The sequence below is a fragment of the Manis javanica genome, chromosome 13 (assembly GCF_040802235.1).
Source record: "Manis javanica isolate MJ-LG chromosome 13, MJ_LKY, whole genome shotgun sequence".
Taxonomy (NCBI): Eukaryota; Metazoa; Chordata; class Mammalia; order Pholidota; family Manidae; genus Manis; species Manis javanica.
The window spans coordinates 85,308,875-85,324,432 of NC_133168.1; the positions used below are offsets into that span (position 1 = coordinate 85,308,875).

Here is a 15,558-nt window from a genome sequence, read left to right on the forward strand (position 1 = left end):
TTCTCATTGACAGAGGAGCTCTTGCAACGTTCTGCATCCTAAGCAACGGTGGGAACTCTACTTACTATTTCATAAAATCATTCTTTAAAGAAATGGAGGAAAAATGAAGAACTGACATTATTGATTGTTAGGTGAGCCAGGTAAGTGCTAATCACGTAATGGAGAGGCTGGTTACAAGACATCCAAATACACAGGAGAAACATGAGACCGGTGGTAGGTTTTTTTTCAGTTTTAATTAATTTTTAAAAGCTAATATACAAAGAATGATTCCTGCTTAAACCATCACCATGCCCTCACAAAGACTGGCATATTTGATGCCATCTAAAAAGCAAGGTAAAGTTTCTGGAGTACCCTTAGCGCTGCGGACCTTCATGACCAGAGGTTGCACGGTGTGATCGTAGTGTGTTCTCTCCCACCAATGACACCACTCCAGTCCCAAGACCGGGGACAAGGTGACTCCAGCATTTACAATAATGGACAATATGTTTTGGCAACTAGCAAAACCTATCCTAAAATCGGGGGACCAAGGGAGATACCTTCCCTAAAAAGAGGTAAAACGTACCTTTCTAGTCAAGTATTCTACAAGGCAGATATTTGTTCCTCTCAAAGAAATGGACAGGTAGAAGGAAACCCAAATGCAGCTCCTTATCACAAGCCAGGCGGACACAAGGTGGTTTGTGGGGTATCTACCAAGACCAGGAACGGTGTGTTCTATACATACGTTAACAGAAAATGCTTCCCCCCGAACTGCGTCTATGTGCGACAAGAGCTGTTCATTTTTATGGCATCTTTTTCTGTTCATCCTTTGCACATATTTAATGGAAATGACTAAAACTTCTATAAAAGATTGCAGTTATCCCAGGAGCTCAAGTCGCGGCCAATTTGCGTGAGACGTCCCGCTCAGGCCCTCGCCCGACTGACGGCCCTCGAGGCCAATGAGGGAGCGGCTCCGCGGAGCAGGCAGCCATTGGGCGCGCGCGTAGAAAACGTAAATCCGGCGGCTGCGTGGTAGATGCAGGCGCTGCCGCCGCCATATTGAAGACTCAGTAGGTTCGCGAGCGCCGCCAGGAGGAGTAGCTCCTGTAACTCTGTCAGTGCTCCGGTACGCCGCGGAGGGGGTCCCGGCGCCTCCGGCCCGCCGTCCCGTCCGCGCAGCGAGCCCGCCGTAGCCCGGATAGTGGCCCCGCGCTATGCTCGGCTGAGCCTTCCTACCGACGCGCAGGCCCCGGCGGCACGGACCTCGCTGCCCGGCCGCGGATTCCCTCCTCGCGCCGGCTGGGCCCCAGCGCCGCACTCGCCCCTTCGCGGCTCTCTCCGGGCGGGCGGAGGGCTGCGGACGGCCCGGACTTGGAGCCGCCGCCCCGGCCTGACCTGCGCTCGTCTAGCTGTGCCTCCTCCAGCCTGGCGCCATCGGACCTGCGGACGAGCGTCCATAGCGGTCCCGCTTCAGGGGTGAAGGCGACAGCCACGGCTCTGCGGGCCGGAAGGTACATGGCTGCGGGGACCCCTGCCTCCGCCTGCGGGCGCGGCAGACCGGTGAGGGGGCGGCCTTGCGAAGGGCTCGGCGGGCCGCGCGGGGCCCGGCCTGTGGCCGCGCCGCCTACCTGCCACCGCGGGCCGGGCCGGGCCGCACAGACGGGGAGGCCGGCGGGCGTCTTGCCGTGTGCGCAGTTTTCCGGCGGCGGCCTCGCGGGCGAGGGCCGGGCGATCCGAGGGTCGGGTGGGACCCGCGGCGGGGCGGCGGGGCGGCGGGGGAGAGGCCGCCAGAGGCAGCGCCTCCTGCATTAACAGTTTCCTGAGGCCCCTGTCGTCCTTGTCATTTGGGATTACCGGTTCCGTTTCCTTGCTGGTCATTGGTCTGCTCAGATTTTCTGTTTCTTCCTGGGTCACTCTTGGAAGGTTGCATTTTCCTAGAAAGTTGACCATTTCTTCTAGGTTGTCCTGTTTGTTACTCTGTTTGTTACTATATAATTTTTCATAGTATTCTCTAATCTTAGTATTTCAGTGGTGTCAGTAGTGATTTTTCCTTTCTCATTTCTGATTCTGTCTATGTGTGTAGACTCTCTGTTTTTCTTGATAAGTGTGGTTAGGGGTTTATCTATTTTGTTTATTTTCTCGAAGTACCAGCTCCTGCTTTCATTGATTGTTCTTTTATTCTTCTCGATTTTATCCATTTCCGCTCTAACGTTTATTATGTCGCTCCTTCTACTGACTTTGGGCCTCATTTGTTCTTTTTGTAGTTTAGTTAATTGTGAGTTTAGACTGTTCATACGGGATTGTTTCCTGAGGTAGACCTGTGTTGCAATATACTTCCCTCTTACCACCGCCTTCTCTGCGTCGCACAGATTTTGCCTTGTTGAATTATTCTTGTCATTTGTTTCCATATATTGCTTGATCTCTTTTTATTTGATCATTGATCCATTGGTTATTTAGGAACATGTTGTTAAGCCTCCATGTGATTGTAGGCTCTTTCGACATCTTTGTGTAATTTATTTCTAGTTTCGTACCCTTGTTATCTGAGATGTTGGTTGGTATAATTTCAATCTTTTTGAATTTACTGAGGCTCTTTTTGTGGCCTAGTATATGATCTATTTTTGAAAATGTTCCGTGTGCACTTGAGAAGAATGTGTATCCTGCTGCTTTTGAGTGGAGAATTCTGTAGATGTCTGTAAGGTCCATCTGTTCTAATGTGTTGTTCAATGGCTCTGTCTCCTTACTTATTTTCTCTCTGGTTCATCTGTTCTTTGGAGTGAGTGGAGTGTTGAAATCTCCTACACGAATGCATTGCATTCAATTTCCCCTTCTAATTCTGTTACTATTTGTTTCACATATGTAGGTGCACCTGTGTTCTGGGAATAGATATTTATAATGGTTATATCCTGTTGTTGGATTGACCCTTTTATCATTATATCATGTCCTTCTTTGTCTCTTGTGACTTTCTTTGTTTTAAATTCTATTTTGTCCAATACACGTACTGCAACACCTGCTTTTTTCTCCCTCTTAGTTGTGTGCAGTATCTTTTTCCATCCCTTCACTTTTAGTCTGTGTATGTGTTTGGGTTTGAGGTGAGTCTCTTGTAGGCAGCATGTAGATGGGTCTTGTTTTTTTTTCCATTCAGTGAGTCTGTGTCTTTTGATTGGTGCATTCAGACCATTTACATTTAGGGTGATTATCGATAGGTATGTACTTATTGCCACTGCAGGCCTTAGATTCGTGGTTACCAAAGGTTAAAGGGTCCCTTCCTTACTATCTAAGAAGCTAACTTAATCACGTAAGTATGTTATTACAAACACCATCTAAAGGTTGTTTTTTTTCCTCCTCATTATTTATATATTAGGTATCATATTCTGAACTCTTTGTCTATCCATTGTTGTTACCTCTGGTGACAGCTATTTAAATTAACCTCAGGAACACTTCCATCTATAGCAGTCCCTGCAAAATACACTGTAGAGATGGTTGGTGGGAGCTAAATTCTCTCAGCTTTTGCTTATCTGGAAATTGTGTAATCCCTCCTTCAAATTAAAATGAAAATCTTTACTTAAAATTTATTATTATTATTATTATTATCATTTTGTATGATTAATCTACAATTACATGAGCAACATTGTATTTGCTCATGTATAGACTCCCCCCATCGACAAGTTCCCCCCACATACCCACTACAGTCAGTGTCTGACAGCATAGTAAGATGCTATCGAATCACTACTTGTCTTCTCTGTGTTGTGCAGCCCTCCCCATATCCCCCCTACATTATGTCTGCTAATGGTAATGCCCCCTTTTTTCCCCTTATCCCTCCCTTCCCACCCATCTTCCCTAGTCCCTTTCCCTTTGGTAACTGTTAGTCCATTCTTGGATTCTGTGATTGTGCTGCTGTTTTGTTCCTTCAGTTTTTGCTTTGTTCTTAAACTCCACAGATGAGTGAAATCATTTGGTACTTGTCTTTCTCCGCCTGGCTTATTTCACTGAGCATAATACCCTCCAGCTCCATCCATGTTGTTGCAAATGGTAGGATTTGTTTTCCTCTTATGGCTGAATAGTATTCCATTGTGTATATATATCACATCTTCTTTTTCCATTCATCTACTGATGGACACGTAGGTTGCTTCCACTTCTTGGCTATTGTAAATAGTGCTGAGAGAGACATAGGGGTGCATCTGTCTTTTTCAACCTGGCTGTATTTTTAGGGTAAAATCCTAGAAGTGGAATTCCTGGGTCAAATGGTACTTCTATTTTGAGCATTTTGATGAACCTCCAGACTGCTTTCCAAAATGGTTGAACTAATTTACATTCCCACCAGCAGTGTAGGAGGGTTTCCCTTTCTCCACAGCCTCGCCAACATTTGTTTTTGTTTGTCTTTTGGATGGTGGCGATCCTTACTGGTGTGAGGTGATATCTCATTGTGGTTTTAATTTCATTTCTCTGATAACAAGCGATGTGGAGCATCTTTTCATGTGCCTGCTGGCCATCTGAATTTCTTCTTTGGACAAGTGTCTGTTCAGCTCCTCTTCCCATTTTTTAATTGGATTGTTTGCTTTTTGTTTGTTGAGGTGCGTGAGCTCTTTATATATTTTCGATATCAACCCTTTATCGGATTTGTCATTTATGAATATATTCCCCCATACTGTAGGATGCCTTTTTGTCCTATTGGTGGTGTCCTTTGCTGTACAGAAGGTTTTCAGCTTGACATAGTCCCACCTGTTCACTTTAGCTTTTGTGTCCCTTGCCCGGGAAGATAGGTTCATGAAAAAGTCACTCATATTTATGTCCATAGATTTTCACCTATGTCTTTTCCTAAGAGTTTTATGGTTTCATGACTTATATTCAGGTGTTTGATCCATTTCGAATTTACTTGTGTGCATAGGGTTAGACCATCATCCAGTTTCATTCTCTTACATGTAGCCCTTCAGTTTTGCCAACACTAGCTGTTGAAGAGGCTGTCATTTCCCCAGTGTATGTCCATGGCTCCTTTATTGTATATTAATTGACCACGTACATTTTGGTTAATACCTGGTCCTGTTGTGTTCCACTGTTCTGTTGGTCTGTTCTTGTGCCATTACCAAATTGTCTTGATTACTGTGGCTTTATAGTAGAGCTTGAAGTTGGGGAGTGAGATCCCCCCTGCTTTGTTCTTCCTTCTCAGGATTGCTTTGGCTATTCGGGGTCTTTTGTGGTTCCGTATGAATTTTAAAACTATTTGTTCCAGTTTGTTGAAGATTACTGTTGGTATTTTAATAGGGATTGCATTGTATCTGTAGATTGCTTCAGGCAGGATGGCCATTTTGACAATATTAATTCTTCCTAGCCATGAGCATGGGATGAGTTTCCATTTGTTAGTGTCCTCTTTAATTTCTGTTAAGAGTGTCTTGTAGTTTTCAGCGTATGGTAGGTCTTTCGCTTCCTTGCTTAGGTTTATTTCTTGGTATTTTATTCTTGTTGATGCAATTGTGAATGGAATTGTTTTCCTGATTTCTCTTTCTGCTAGTTCATCGGTAGTGTCTGGGAAAGCAACAGATTTCTGTGTATTAATTTTGTATCCTGCAACTTTGCTGAATTCGGATATTAGTTGTAGTAGTTTTAGAGTGGAGCCTTTAGGGTTTTTTATGTATAATATCATGTCATCTGCAGATAGTGACAGTTTGACTTGTTCTTTACCAATCTGGATGCCTTGTATTTCTTTGTTTTGTCTGATTGCCGTGGCAAGGACCTCCAGTACTATGTTGAATAACAGTGGGGAGATTGGGCATCCCTGTCTTGTTCCCAATCTTAGAGGAAAAGCTTTCAGCTTCTTGCTGTTAAGTGTGATGTTGGCTGTGGGCTTGTCATATATGGCCTTTATTATGTTGAGGTACTTGCCCTGTATACCCATTTTGTTGAGAGTTTTTATCATGAATGAATGTTGAATTTTGTTGAATGCTTTTTCAGTGTCTGTGGAGATGATTGTGTGGTTTTTGTCCTCCTTTTTGATCATGTGGTGGATGATGTTGATGGATTTTCGAATGTTGTGCCATCCTTGCATCGCTGAGATGAATCCCACTTGCTCACGGTGTATGATCCTCTTGATGTATTTTTGAATTCGGTTTACTAATATTTTGTTGAGTATTCTGCATCTATATTCATCAGGGATATTGTTCTCTTCTTTTCTTTTTTGTGGGGTCTTTGCCTGGTTTTGGTTTTAGAGAGATGCTGGCTTCATAGAATGAGTTTGGAAATATTCCCTCCTCTTCCATTTTTTGGAAAACTTTAAGGAGAACGGGTATTATGTCTTCTCTGTATGTCTGATAGAATTCAGGGTCAATCCTTCTGGCCCGGGGGTTTTGTTCTTGGGTAGTTTTTTGATTACCGATTCAATTTCATTTGCTGGTAATTGGTCTGTTTCGGTTTTCTGTTTCTTCCTCGGTTAGTCTTGGAAGATTGTATATTTCTAGGAAGTTGTCCACTTCTTCTTGGTTATCCATTTTGTTAGCATATAGATTTTCATAGTATTCTCTAACAATTCTTCGTATTTCTGTAGGGTTGTAGTGATTTTTCTTTTCTCACTTCTGAATCTGTTTATGTGTGTAGATTCTTTTTCTCTTAATAAGTCTGGCTAATGGTTTATCTATTTTGTTTATTTTCTCCAAGAACCAGCTCTTGGTTTCTTTGATTTTTTTCTGTTGTTTTATTCTTCTCAATTTTATTTATTTCTTCTCTGAGCTTTATTATGTCCTTTCTTATGCTGACTTTGGGCCTCATTTCTTCTTCTTTTCCAGTTTCAATAAATGTGACTTTAGACTATTCATTTGGGATTGTTCTTCCCTCTTTAAATAGGCCTGGATTGCTATATACTTTCCTCTTAGAACTGACATCGTTGCGTCCCACAGAAGTTGGGGCTTTGTGCTCTTGTTGTCATTTGTCTCCATATATTGCTTGATCTCTGTTTTAATTTGGTCATAGATCCATTGATTATTTAGGAGTACGTTGTTAAGCCTCCATGTGTTTGTGAGCCTTTTTGTTTCCTTTGTAAAATTTATTTCTCGTTTTATACCTTTGTGATCTGAGAAGTTGGTTGGTAGAATTTCAGCCTTTTTGAATTTACTGAGGCTCTTTTTGTGGCCTAGTAATGTGGTCTATTCTGGAAAATGTTCTGTGTGCACTTGAGAAGAATGTGAGTCCTGCTATTTTTGGGTGTAGAGTTCTGTAGATGTCTGTTAGGTCCATCTGTTCCCAGTGTGTTGTTCAGTGCCTCTGTGTCCTTACTTATTTTCTGTGTGGTTGATCTGTCCTTTGTAGTGAGTGGTGTGTTGAAGTCTCCTAGAATGAATGCATTGCATTCTATTTTCTCCTTTAATTCTGTTAGTGTCTGTTTCACATATGTCGGTTCTCTTGTGTTGCGTGCATATATATTTATAATGGTTATATCCTGTTGTTGGACTGCTGCCTTTATCATTCTGTAATGTCCTTCTTTATTATCTCTTGTTACTTTCTTTGTTTTGAAGTCTATTTTGTCTGATACAAGTACTGCAACACCTGCTTTTTTCTCCCTGTTGTTTGCATGAAATATCTTTTTCCATCCCTTCACTTTTAGTCTGTGTATGTATTGAGTTTGAGGTGAGTCTCTTGTAAGCAGCGTGTAGATGGGTCTTGCTTTTTTATCCGTTCTGTTACTCTGTGTCTTCTGGTTGGTGCATTCAATCCATTTACATTTAGGGTGACTATCAAAAGATACATGCTTATTGCTGTTGCAGGCTTTGGATTCGTGGTTACCAAAGGTTGAAGGGTAGCTTCTTTACTACCTGACTGTCTAACTTAACTCTCATATTAAGCTATTATAAACACAGTCGGATGATGATTTATTTCTCTCCCTTCTTATTCCTCCTCCTCCATTCTTTATATGTTACGTGTTCTCTTCTGTCCTCCTCTGTGTTTCCTTTGACTGCTTTTGTGGATAGTTGATTTTATTTTTTTGCCTTTAGGTAGTATTTGGTTGGTCTGCTTTCTTTGCTGTGATTTTATTTTCTCTGGTGACATCTATTTTCCCTTAGGAGTCCTTCCGTCTAGAGCAGTTCCTTTAAGATATCCTGTAGAGGGTGGTTTGTGGGAGGCAAATTGCCTCAACTTTTGCTTGTCTGGGAATTGTTTAATCCCTCCTTCAAATTAAAATGATAGTTGTGCTGGATACAGTATTTTTGGGTCAAGGCCCTTCTGTTTTTATTGCATTAAATATATCATGCCATTCTCTTCTGGCCTGTAAGGTTTCTGCTGAGAAGAATGATGATAGCCTGATAGGTTTTCCTTTGTACGTGGTCTTATTTCTCTCTCTGGGTGCTTTTAATAGTCTGTCCATATCCTTGATCTTTGCCATTTTAATCATATGTGTACGTGTTGTCCTCCTTGGGTCCCTTGTGTTGGGAGATCTGTGCACCTCTATGGCCTGAGAGACTATCTCCTTCCAAGATTGGGGAAGTGTTCAGCAATGACTTCCTCAAAGACACTTTCTGTCCCTTTCTCTCTATCTCCTTTTTCTTCTGGCACCCCTGTAATATGAATATTGTTCCATTTGAATTGGTCACGCAGTTCTCTCAGTATTCTTTCATTCCTAGAGATCCTTTTTTTCTCTCTGTGCCTCATCTTCTCTGTATTCCTCTTCCCTAGTTTCTATGTTCATGTCCCATGTATCGTCTCGTCCACCAGATCTAATCTGCTTTTAATACCCCCCGTTGTCCTCTTCAACGATTAGATCTCCGTCCAAAATTCTTTCCTGAGTTCTTGAATAGTTTTCTGTAACTCCATGAGCATGTTTATGATTTTTATTTTGAAATCTCTTTCAGGAAGATTTATTAATTCAGTCTCAGTCCTTTCGCTGGTGTTGAGATTTTGCTTTGAACCAGGTTTCTTTGACGTTTCATATTTGTATGTGGCGCCCTCTAGTGCCCAGAAGCTCTCCTCTCTGGAGCTGCTCAGCCCCTGGAGCGATGTCTGGGGTCGCAGGGGCATGGTGCTGGTGCCCTGTTCCATGAAGTCCGCTCTTTTCTCCAGGTGTATGCAGTCTGGTGCAGCCTCTCTCCTGGTGCTCTTTCAGGACTAGTTGTGTTAATTATATTTTCATATTATATGTGGTTTTACGAGGGGTTCTCTGTCTCACCCCTCACGCCACTGTCTTTAATCCAGTCTCAGTTGTTTTGATGCTCTGCCCAGAACTTGGAGTTCTAACCTGTCAAATCTGTATGGCTCTGTTGGTTGCAGTTAATTTACTATCAGGAGAGGAGCTCCTGTGATATCTGGGATTTACCTTTCTGCTTCAGAATGAGGAAGTAATAAGATTCTTAACTTATTCTTTAGCAGACAGACAACACCTCAGCCCATGTTGTGGGCTGGGCAGGAGGCCTTGTCTGATATGCTCCCCAACCAAGACGCCTGTATCCCAGGGAGAAACCAGAGAAGTAAATTTCGTGTGTTAAGTTAATTTTAAATATTCAGGGACCACTTAACAAGTGCACACCGTTAAGCCTTTATCCGGTTCCCAAAATTCTGAACTGCCTATAAAACCCCTACACAATGCATAACTATCGGCTGTCTTGTCCTCTCCTGGAGTGGTGAGCCAGGAGCTCTGGCCTCTTACTGTTATCTCTCACTGAAAGCCACTCGTACCTTGGGTGTTTGCTAAGTTCATTCTTTTACTCTGCAGACTAGAAGAACCCGAGGATCATTTTCTGGGGCTTGTCTAGGATAACTTTGGAGATGAGTTATCACCATCCAAGCCTGCCTTTTCTTTCACTGACCTTATAGGAGGAAGCTGTCTGTGGCACAGAACATCGGGCGCTCGTCAGCCACTTAAATGGGACTAGCCCGGCTGCCGATCTCAAAGTCTCGAGTGACAGGTTCCCCTGCGTCTCCCTCAGTGGATCCCTCATCTCCGTTGGGAGCTGGGAAAGTCACCTGAGTGGAGGCCAGGATTCTTCCCCTTCAGAGCAGCTCCTTGGATGCGAGGGACTGAGGAAGGCCGTGGGCACCTGCGAGAGTCCAGGCTGAGGCTACACTTCAGCGGCTTCTCAAAGGCCCGCGTGTCTGGAATCAGACCCCGACAGCCCGACTGGGTATCCATGAGGAGTGTCTCTCTTTCTGTCTCTCTCTGACTTCCAGCCTGCTTCTTCAGGCCGCCCTGACCTCTGAATGAGGCCGGGGGTGTCCCTAACTCTTCTAACTTCATCAGTGTCACAGAACCGGATGCTCACCACTGCAAGGTAGGAGATGTATGCTTCGCTCTTATTCCTGACGAAATGCTGTACTTTTTATCTCGTAATAATGTGTCTGGTTTGTTGAAGAATGCTGTTGGTATTTTGATGGGGATTGCATTGAATGTGTAGTTTGCTTTAGACAGGATGGCCATTTTGACAATACTAATTCATCTAGCCAAGAGCATGGGATGAGTTTCCATATTTTAGTGTCCTCTTCAGTTTCTGTTAAGAGTGTCTTGTAGTTTTCAGCGTATGGTAGGTCTTTCACTTCCTTGGTCAGGTTTATTCCTAGGTATTTTATTCCTGTTGATGCAGTTGTGAATGGACTTGTTTTTTGATTTCTCTTTCTGCTAGTTCATCGGTAGTGTCTAGTAAAGCAACAGATTTCTGTGTATTAATTTTGTATCCTGTAACTATGCTGAATTCAGATATTAGTTGTAGTAGTTTTGGAGTGGAGTCTTTAGGGTTTTTTATGTACAGTATCATGTCATCTGCAGATAGTGACAGTTTGACTCATTTTTCACCAATCTAGATGCCTTGTATTTGTTTGTTTTGTCTGATTGCCATGGCTAGGAGCTCCACTACTATGTTGAATAACAGTGGGGAGAGTGGGCATCACTGTCTTGTTCCCGATCTTAGAGGAAAAGCTTTCAGTTTCTTGCTGTTCAGTATGTTGTTGGCTGTGGGCTTGTCATATATGGCCTTTAATATGTTGAGGTACTTGCCCTGTATACCCATTTTGTTGAGAGTTTTTATCATGAATGAATGTTGAATTTTGTTGAATGCTTTTTCAGCATCTGTGAGCATGATCATGTGGTTTTTGTCCTCCTTTTTGTTGATGTGGCGGATGATGATGATGGATTTTCTAATACTGTACCATCCTTGCTTCCCTGGAATAAGTCCTTCTTGTTCATGATGGATGACTTTTTGATGTATTTTTGAATTCAGTGTGCTAGTATTTTGTTGAGTATTTTTTTTTGCTCAGAACCACTTTTATTTTTTGTCTTTTCAATATACAAAGTGTTTTTCCCACTATACCTGCAGCACACACACATATATATGCATAAAGATAGAGTTTTCCTTTAGAGAACACATACAATACAAAAAAATGCCATTGCAAATCTGAACTGTTAGCATCAGGAGCATATAAAATGTGTGTTCCCCTGCTTTTTTTTTCACAAGGCTCACCTGAATGAAGTGGCCAATTGGAGTTTGTCTCCTCTTCTCTCTGGTCCATTGATTTCAGCCTGAACATACTGATTCTAGACTTTCTAGGTGGTTCACCATCAGCTCAGGTTAAATTAACTTGAGGACAGTGTTTCAAAATGCAGAATTACTCACACTTTTTCATGCCTGTTATTAAGCATTGTTTCCAGAAGATCAACCTTTTAATGACAGTGAGCTTCCCTACTGGTGGCTCTCAGTAACAAGAAGTGTATTGTGTGAGCTAACTGGAAACATAAAGAGAAGGAAAAAAATTCTTTATAGCACATTGCCTTTGCAAAAGTAACATCTCCAGGGTATTGAATAGAGTCTGGTCCTTACCAGCCTATCTAAGGTTGGTCCTATAGTCTCCATCAAAAACTTACCTTCATGAGTTCATGTTTGATAGGAAGAACTTATAATAGATACATGCTAATACTTACTGTGTATTTGCTGTGCAATGGGAATTGTGCTAATTATGTTAAATTATATACTGTGAGGTTGGCTCTGTTATCCTTCCCTCTTTTAGAAGTGAAGAAACTAAGGCTATTCACCAGTTAATGTGTGGCCTTTTAACAATAAGTGGAGCACTATGTTAAATTTAGCTCTATCTTACCACAAAGGTAATGGTATTAACTCTGATGGTCTTATTGTATTTATTTATTTATTTCTAATTTTTAAAAAATTTTGTTATCATTAATCTACAATGACATGAAGAACATTATGTTTACTAGACTCTCCCCTTCACCAAGTCCCCCCCGACAAACCCCTTTACAGTCACTGTCCATCAGCGTAGTATGATGTTGTAGAATCACTACTTGTCTTCTCTGTGTTGCACAGCCCTTCCTATGCCCCCCCTTATTATACATGCTAATCGTAATGCTCCCTTTCTTTTTCCCCCTTATCCCTCCCTTCCCGCCCATCCTCCCCACTCCATTTTCCTTTGGTAACTGTCAGTCCCTTCTTGGGTTCTATGATTCTGCTGCTGTTTTGTTCCTTCAGTTGTTCATTGTTCTTATACTCCACATATGAGTAAAATCATTCGGTACTTGTCTTTCTCCGCCTGGCTTATTTCACTGAGCATAATACCCTCTAGCTCCATCCCTGTTGTTGCAAATGGTAGGATTTGTTTTCTTCTCATGCCTGAATAATATTCCATTGTGTATATGTACCACATCTTCTTTATCCATTCATCTACTGATGGACACTTAGGTTGCTTCCATTTCTTGGCTATTGTAAATAGTGCTGAGATAAACAAAGGGGGGCATCTGTCTTTCTCAAACTGGGCTGCAGTATTCTTAGAGTAAATTCCGGAAGTGGATTGTTGAGTATTTTTGCATGTATGTTTGTCAGTGATTTTGGTCTGTAATTTTCTTTTTTTGTGGTGTCTTTGCCTGGTTTTGGTATTAAGGTGATGCTGGCCTCGTAGAATGAGTTTGGAAGTATTCCTTCCTCTTCTACTTTTGGAAAAGTTTGAGGAGGATAGTTATTAGGTCTTCACTAAATGTTTGATTAAAGTCAGCATGAAGCCATCTAGTCCAGCTGTTTTATTCTTAGGTAGTTTTTTTATTACCACTTCAATTTTGTTGCTAGTAATTGGTCTGTTCAGATTTTCTGTACTTTCTGGGTTAGCCTTGGAGGCTTGCATTTTTCTAGAAAGTTGTCCGTTTCTTGTAGCTTATCCAGTTTGTTAGCTTATAATTTTTCATTGTGTTCTCTAATATTTCTATGTATTTCTGTGGTTTCTGTAGTGATTTTTCCTTTCTAAATTCTGATTCTCTTTATGTGTGCAGGCTCTCTTTTTTTCTTGATTAGTCTGACTAGGGGTTTATCTATTTTGTTTATTTTCTCAAGAATTAGCTCCTGCTTTCATTGATTCTTTGTATGGCTTTTTCTTCTCGATTTTCTTTATTATTGCTCTAATATTTGTTATGTTCCTCCTGCTGACTTTGGGCCTCATTTGTTCTTTTTCTAATAGTGATAAGTGTGAGTTTAGACTGTTCATATGGGATTGTTCTTCTTCCCTGAGGTAGGCCTGTATTGCAATGTACTTCCTCTTAGCACCGCCTTCTCTGTGTCCCACAGATTTTTGGTTGTTGAATTATTGTTTTCATTTTTCTTCATATATTGCTTGATTTCTTGTTTTATTTGGTCACTGATGCATTGGTTATTTGGGAGCATGTTGTTAAGCCTCCACATGATGGTAGTCTTTTTCATTTTATTTGCATAATTTATTTCTAGTTTCATACCCTTGTGGTGTGAGAAGCTGCATCATTTTTGAATGCTCATACGGGATAACTTCGGAAGAGCGTTATCAGCATCCAAGTCTGACTTTTCTTTCACTGTCCTTATAGAAGGAAGCCATCTATGGCACACAACATCGGGCGCTCGTCAGCCACTTAAATGGGACTAGCCCGGCTGCCGACCTCAAAGTCTCGAGCGACAGGTTCCCCTGCGTCTCCCTCAGTAGATTCCCCCGTCTCCCTTAGGAGCCGGGAAAGTCACCTGAGTGGAGGCCAGGATTCCCCTTCAGAGGCATCTCCCTGGATGCAAAGGACTGAGGAAGGCCGTGGGCAACCGCGAGAGTCTAGGCTGAGGCTACACTTCAGTGGCTCCTCAAAGGCCCGCGTCTCTGGAGGCAGACGCCAACAGCCCGACTGGGTATCCATGAGGAGTGTCTCTCTTTCTGTCTCTCTCTGACTTCCACTCTGCTTCTTCAGGGTGCCCTGGCCTCTCAGTGAGGCAGAGGGCGTCCCTAACTCTTCTTACTTCATCAGTGTCGCGGAACCTGATGTGTACCACCGCAAGGTAGGAGATGTATGCTTCGCTCTTATTCCTGACGAAATGCTGTTGTGTTTATGTTATAAAAATGTGTGTGGGCAGCGATTAGCCACTTAAAGACAATAATCATCATCTACCAGTCTTAAGTCTTGTGTGAGAGGTTTCCCAGTGTCTGTCACTCCTTGATCCCCCACCTCTGGATGGATGGGAATGTCGGGGAGTGGCTGAGCGGATCTCCTACTTTCCTCTCCTGATCTGTGGACTGCGCGGACATATCGGACTAGTAGACAGTGGTCCTTGGATCTCGGCTCCAGCTCATCCATCCAATGGTGCTGAGTGAACTTCAGCCAGGTTGCTGACTATGTGAGAGTTGCAGATGACCCCTGACCTCTTGTCTACCAGGCAGTGGCAGAAACTGGTGTTTTATGAGTATAGACCCCCTCCCCACCCATAAATGTCTGTGGCAGATTCTGAATTTTATCTCTGGCTTTGGAAATAGTTCCCCTGCTCCTCATTCAAAGCAGTCCTCTTCGGCCTGCGCCACTTTCTCCTGTATAATGTAAATGAAATCTGTGAAGTAGTCAAGCTGGAACCTGAGTCCAACATGTAAATGGCTTTATTCTATTAACCTCCCTTCCTTAGAGGCAGCCACCCTGGGGCTGTGGCATTTCCTTACCTGCAGCCCCAGGTAAGTGAAACAGGCTTGTGACTCTGACCAAGGCTCTGGCAGCGAGAGGTCACACAGTCCCTGCACTTATCGGACAGACGGGGCTCTCAAGGAATGATCCCGAGTGTACTATGCTAAAGCTGTGCAGAGAAAACTAGGATCTAGATTACAACTCCCAAAAGGCGTAAAGTAGGAGCACACTGGTAAGGTCGCACTAAATCCAGAGCTCTGAGGTGACTCTTGCTTAGTGGGAAGGCAAGAGGGACATCAAGGCAAGGTGCAGGCCACGGTGGTAAGGAGTGGTGAAACCCAGTAGGCCTGGTAGAGGAGGTGATTGACCACTGTCACCCAGGCTCCAAGGCAAGGGGACGCCCTCACGGAGAGAGAAGCTGACCAGGTGCTGGATGTGAAGCCCCACACAGGGAGAATCCTGGCTGGCCTGTGGGGGCCGAGGTAGGTGCAGGCCCAGTAGGTCTTTGTGCCTGTGTGCTGATGTCGTCCCTGTGGCCCTGCCTGATGGCCCATCTCCAGGGAGCATGGGTAGTCACAGGTAAGGGAGCCAACTTTTGGGGACACCCAGGCCTGGTGTGGATTAGTGGCCCTTGGGCTTGCTGAGGTGGCAGGCCAGCTAGCTTGCTGGGAAACTGCTCCCCTCTCTGCTGTCAAGGTGGAGGTGGCGTTTCACTGCATTTA

At 43.2% G+C, this 15,558-nt stretch overlaps 1 long non-coding RNA gene across 4 annotated transcripts in view; it reads left to right on the forward strand.

Moving 5' to 3' along the window:
- Nucleotides 1–975: 975 nt before the first annotated feature.
- The window catches only part of LOC140845554 (uncharacterized), a 138,942-nt gene continuing 124,359 nt past the window's right edge, over nt 976–15,558 (forward strand). For 2 of the 4 annotated variants that reach the window (XR_012124391.1, XR_012124390.1), the window contains exon 1: nt 979–1,487. This is a non-coding gene — a long non-coding RNA (uncharacterized lncRNA). Of the gene's footprint in view, nt 1,488–15,558 lie in introns of all 4 variants that reach the window. The other 2 variants (XR_012124389.1, XR_012124388.1) reach the window with 2 other exon arrangements.